Consider the following 5487-nt stretch of genomic DNA (forward strand, 5'->3'; position numbering starts at 1 on the left):
CGCTTGCCAATGCAGGAGACCCGGATTTGATCCCTGGTTCTGGAAGATTCCACGTCCCATGGGGCACCTAAGCCTGTGCCATCCAACTACTGAGCCTGAGCGCCCTAGAGCCCGTGCTCCATGAAAGAAGCCATCCCAACAAGAAGCCTGCGTACGGGAACTAGAGAGCAGCCCAGTGCAATCACAAGTACGCGTGGGAGTCCCTGATCACAGCAATTCTACCACTGAACCACCAATGCAAGCGTGATAGTGATACATTACTGTAAACTAAAGCCCACAGTTTTCATTAGGGGATCACGCTTGGTGTACACTCTGTGAGTTATGACAAATGTATGACACAGTAAAAAATGTTAATAAGGGGAAATTGGGGCAAGGGAGAATGTGGGAACTCCGTACACTTCAGTCAATTTTTTTCTGTAAACTTAAAAAAAATTTAAGTCAAATGCTACCAGTGAGATCGGGGGAAATTTTTTCTTAATTTTCTTCTACAGCCAAAAAATATATTGCCCTCATCTTCACCAATGAGAAAGAATCTTGTGATACTCTATAATTATAATTAGATGTGTATAATGTGTCATACTTTTCAAATTGTTTTCGTGTTGATTAACAATTTGATCTCCTCCTGTCTGCAAACGAGAAGAGTGCGTACCGCTCGTGCCTTTATTCCACAAACATCTTCTCCATCCACATCTCATGGCTCACATGGCTGGGAGACACAGCCTGGCACTTAAGAGGGAAAGGTCTTCATCGGATGCATCACAATTTGAATGCATGCATTTCTTTCTTTACTTGTTAATCTCTATAAGGTCTGTAGGGAGAGAGGCCACCTCTGTTTCGTTGGCTGTGAATACCCAGTGCAAACTGTATATGAGTGGGATGAATCCTGAATGAATCAGACAATGGCGCTAATAAATGCTGGGACTGTACCAAGAACAGTGGGAGCAAAGAGCAGGCTCAGTTAGGCATTCTCTCTGCGGCAATCCCAGAGGGCTTCCAAGTGGAGGAAGGTCTGGCAGAGAGCTGAAAGGGAGAAGTAGGGCTGTGGCAGGCATTCCAGGAAGAGAGTCATCCTGGTAGAACTGCCAGAAAGGCAGAGGGCTCTCTTAATGCTAAAGCTGGAAAGGAACTCAGAGAATAGCTGGTTAAGGTCATAGGCGATTAGGACACAGCTCCTGGGTAATAATTTACGGCAGGTTGAGATCAGAGACCTGGGGCTTCCCGGGAAGCTGTGAAAACAGCCATGTGTGTGCTTAGATGCTCAGACGTATCTGACTCTTTGTGACCTCATGGACTGTAGCCCACCAAATTCCTCTGTCCATGGGATTTTCCCAGCAAGAATACTGGAGTGAGTTGCCATTCCCTTCTCCGGGGCATCTTCCCAACCCAGGGATCAAACCTGAGTTTCCTGAGTTGTAGGCGGACCCTTTACAGCCTGAGCCACCAAGGAAGACCAACTTTGTTCTCAGGCTTTCACCTAAGTGAGGCTAATAACAGTGGAAATCGAACTCAGATTCCCCTCCTCCCTACATGCACCTCCCCCGGCATCTAGGGAAGGGGAGTGCGGCCAGAAACAGCCAGGCCAAAGGCAGGGTCTCCAAGTTCAAGATTTCCCATTCTACACCATATGAATTAATTCTTTTAAAATTAAAACAACCCTTCTGGACTTCCCTGGTATTCCTGTGGTTAAGAATCCACCTGTCGAGGCAGGGGACACGGGTTCGACCCCTGGTCCAGGAAGATCCCACATGCCTCAGAGTAACTAAGCCCATGTGCCACAACTACTGAGCCCACACAGAGCAACTACAGAAATCTGAGTGCCTAGAGTTAGGGCTCCGCAACAAGAGAAGCCGCTGCAATGAGAGGCCCGAGCACAACACTCAGCACAGCCAAAATTAATTAAACAAACAATGCTTCTCCCCTACCCTAAGTAATACCCTCCCCAAAAATGTCTCCCAATAAAACTGATGTTTAGAATTGCAACTCTAGCTTTATGTCACAACAGCATTAAGAGCGGTGAATACTTACACGCACCTTGGCTGTATCATAACTCACGCATTCCCTGAAGCCACGCTGGGGGTACCCAGCACCCCCATTTTACAGATGCACCCCAGCACACCACAAGGAGCGGCCCCACACCAGACAGGGAAGCACAGACGGTGAGCTCTTTCTCCCAGGTGATATAGCTGGTGACAGTCTTACTCCCACTGACAGTCCCAGCATTTGAGTTTGGAATCAGGCTCTGCACTGAACCTACTGTATAATTTGGGAGTAGCCACATTTCCCTACCCCTTGTTTCATCCTCTGTATAATGCAGGTCATGACACTTTCTTTCCCTAGCAGGTCCTGTCCAGGGTGAACAGAGTTCTAGACACAGTGCCTGGCCCAGAGTTGGCCCTCAAAGGGAAAGAAAACAAAACCTCGTTTTTAAATCAAGCCTGCTTCTTAACTCCTGGGGATATTCTCTGAAGTAGAAGAAACAAATGGAACAATTAAACAACAACAACGAAAATCTGTAACCCTGATGACCATAGGCTCAGCTGATAAATGAAACCTTAGCCAGGGTCTGTTAGCCAGGCTGTCCTGACCAAACTGCAGGGCAGGGAACCGAATGCTTCCTCTTTCTGCAGGAACCGGTGCTCTGACTCAGAGCCAAGCTTCCTGCAGCAGACCCACCCGCTTCCCCCAGAACATTCCACACTCAGCCAGAAGATCCCAGGAATGGGCCACTGGGCCCAGCTTGGGGAGACAGGCACCTCCCTTTCGGGCCTCCACACACAACTTCTGATCCACGCCCCTGCCCAGCTCCCACCGCCTCCCCTCAGTTCAGTTCAGTCACTCAGTTGTGTCCGACTCTTTGCGACCCCATGGACCGCAGCATGCCAGGCCTCCCTGTCCATCACCAACTCCCAGAGCTTACTCAAACTCATGTCCAATTGAGTCAGTGATGCCATCCATCTCATCCTCTGTCATCCCCTTCTCCTCCCGCCTTCAATCATTCCCAGCATCAGGGTCTTTTTAAATGAGTCAGTTCTTTGCATCAGGTGGCCAAAGTACTGGAGTTTCAGCTTCAGCATTAGTCCTTCCAATGAATAGTCAGGACTGATTTCCTTTAGGATGGACTGGTTGGATCTCCTTGAAGATCCATGGGATTCTTCAGGCAAGAATACTGGAGTGGGTTGCCATTCCCTTCTCCATGTGTGGCAACTAAAATGGAAACCAAGATTTGCACATGGGGGTGGGAGGGAGGCTCAGGAGGGAGGGGATATAGGTATACCTTGAGTGGATCCACGTTGTACAGCAGAAACTAACAACACTATAAAGCAATTATCCTCCAATTAAAAAATTAAAATTTAAAAAAAGATTTGCACACACACATTTGCACACCTGCTAGTAAGATACACCCTCTCCCACCTCCACCTTGCTAGATCCTACTCCTCCCCGACACCAGCTGACTCTTCCAGGAGCCCTTTCCTTTCTGAGCCTCTCTCTGAATTCCCCCAGCACACTGTTCCCAAAACTTAAGCATCCCCATGCCACCTGCCATCCATACTACTCTTTACTTAATATTTCCCTTTAAGTCACCTCACTCTTTTACTTTATTTATTTTTTTTAATTTTATTTTATTTTTAAACTTTACATAATTGTATTAGTTTTGCCAAATATCAAAATGAATCCACCACAGGTATACATGTGTTCCCCATCCTGAACCCTCCTCCCTCCTCCCTCCCCATACCATCCCTCTGGGTCGTCCCAGTGCACTAGCCCCAAGCATCCAGTATCGTGCATCGAACCTGGACTGGCATCTTGTTTCATACATGATATTTTACATGTTTCAATGTCATTCTCCCAAATCTTCCCACCCTCTCCCTCTCCCACAGAGTCCATAAGACTGTTCTATACATCAGTGTCTCTTTTGCTGTCTCATACACCGGGTTATTGTTACCATCTTTCTAAATTCCATATATATGCGTTAGTATACTGTATTGGTGTTTTTCCTTCTGGCTTACTTCACTCTGTATAATAGGCTCCAGTTTCATCCACCTCATTAGAACTGATTCAAATGTATTCTTTTTAATGGCTGAGTAATACTCCATTGTGTATATGTACCACAGCTTTCTTATCCATTCATCTGCTGATGGACATCTAGGTTGCTGTTTATAATAGCCAGGACATGGAAGCAATCTTTTACTTTATTTTTAAAGCAAACTCCACCACAAAGAGAAAACCATATCGTTTGCTATAAATAGAAGGGAACTTTAAAACAAAAAGTCATGGTCTAATGCACACGAAAATAAATACCTAATCATTCAAATGTTTGAAGTGCTCATCCGTATAAAATACATACATTACTGTATGCATGCGTGCTCAGTCACGACCCGACTCTTGTGGACCCCATGGGCCATAGCCCACAGGCTCCTCTGTCCATAGGATTTCCCCAGGCAAGAATACTGGAGTGGATTGCCATTTCCTTCTCCAGGAGATCTACGGGCCCAGGGATCAAACCCACATCTCTCACACCTCCTGCATAGCTCTTGGTTTTCCTGGGCCTGCCTCACAGTCGTCTGGAGACTAGACACAGTCTAGCCCCTCTTCCAGTGCCTTCACATCCAATAAAAAATATTTAACAGACAGAAAGTTCCAGTTTGTTCAGTTGTAGTAATGGGGTCCTTTTCTCCCCCTGGCTCTGGGCCCATCTGCTGCCCAACTTTCTTCGAAAGCACACATCCCCTCCTCCATCCACCCCTAACCTCTGCCGGCCTACAGGATGGTACGGAAAGTGTAGCAACTGTCAAGGGGATGCAGGGGTGCTTCTCCCTTCCCCAATCCCTGCCCCCTCTCCCTGGGAAGCCACAGGCCTTGGAGTAACCCAGGAAAAAGCAAGTCAACCATTAACACTGCTCTCCCAGCACAGACACACCCTTCCCGGGAGTTAGCAAAGTTCTAGGAAAAGCCTTGGCTCCAGAAAAAATGAAATCTTCCCATCCCCTCATTGCCAAAGACCCCAAAACACCTACCAGGAACCGAGGGGTCTTGGCTTGGGCCTGGCCCTGCTGGCGTCTAGAAGGAGGCGGGTCCCCTCTCTCCCTCACCACGGGTTGTCAGGGGCGACCCTGATGAAGATCTGAATCACTGGGACTTAAGTCAATAAGTGGCAGCCGGGGAAGGCCCAGCTGGAGCCAAACCAAGGCCTGGATTCTCTGGGTGGACCGACGCCCAGCTGAAGCCAATCCATGGGTGACCAAGTTCCTCCTAATGACATTTTCTAAAGCTGAACAGAGGAGGCTGGGGGGGGGGGGCAGGGGGGGCTACAGTGCATGGGGTGGCAAAGGAGTTGGGCACAACTTAGCAACTAAACAATGACAAAGCCGAACAGATGAAGGACATTTCCTATTAGAGGCAGGCCTCTCTTGGGAACGTTTGCATTCCTTTTATTTTTTAAAGTCTCGCCACTTTTACAAGTTTTAAGGACTTTGTTGTTGTTTTTCA

At 47.6% G+C, this 5487-nt stretch overlaps 1 protein-coding gene across 1 annotated transcript in view; it reads right to left on the reverse strand.

Moving 5' to 3' along the window:
• The window catches only part of RPH3AL (rabphilin 3A-like (without C2 domains)), a 119191-nt gene extending 114049 nt beyond the window's left edge, over nucleotides 1-5142 (reverse strand). Inside the window, 1 exon segment of the mRNA XM_010861350.1 lies at nucleotides 5016-5142. The gene's annotated coding sequence lies outside the window, so the exon portion shown is untranslated.
• Between the last annotated feature and the right edge of the window lie 345 nt (nucleotides 5143-5487).

This window comes from Bison bison, unplaced genomic scaffold (assembly GCF_000754665.1).
Source record: "Bison bison bison isolate TAMUID 2011002044 unplaced genomic scaffold, Bison_UMD1.0 scf7180017864472, whole genome shotgun sequence".
NCBI lineage: Eukaryota > Metazoa > Chordata > Mammalia > Artiodactyla > Bovidae > Bison > Bison bison.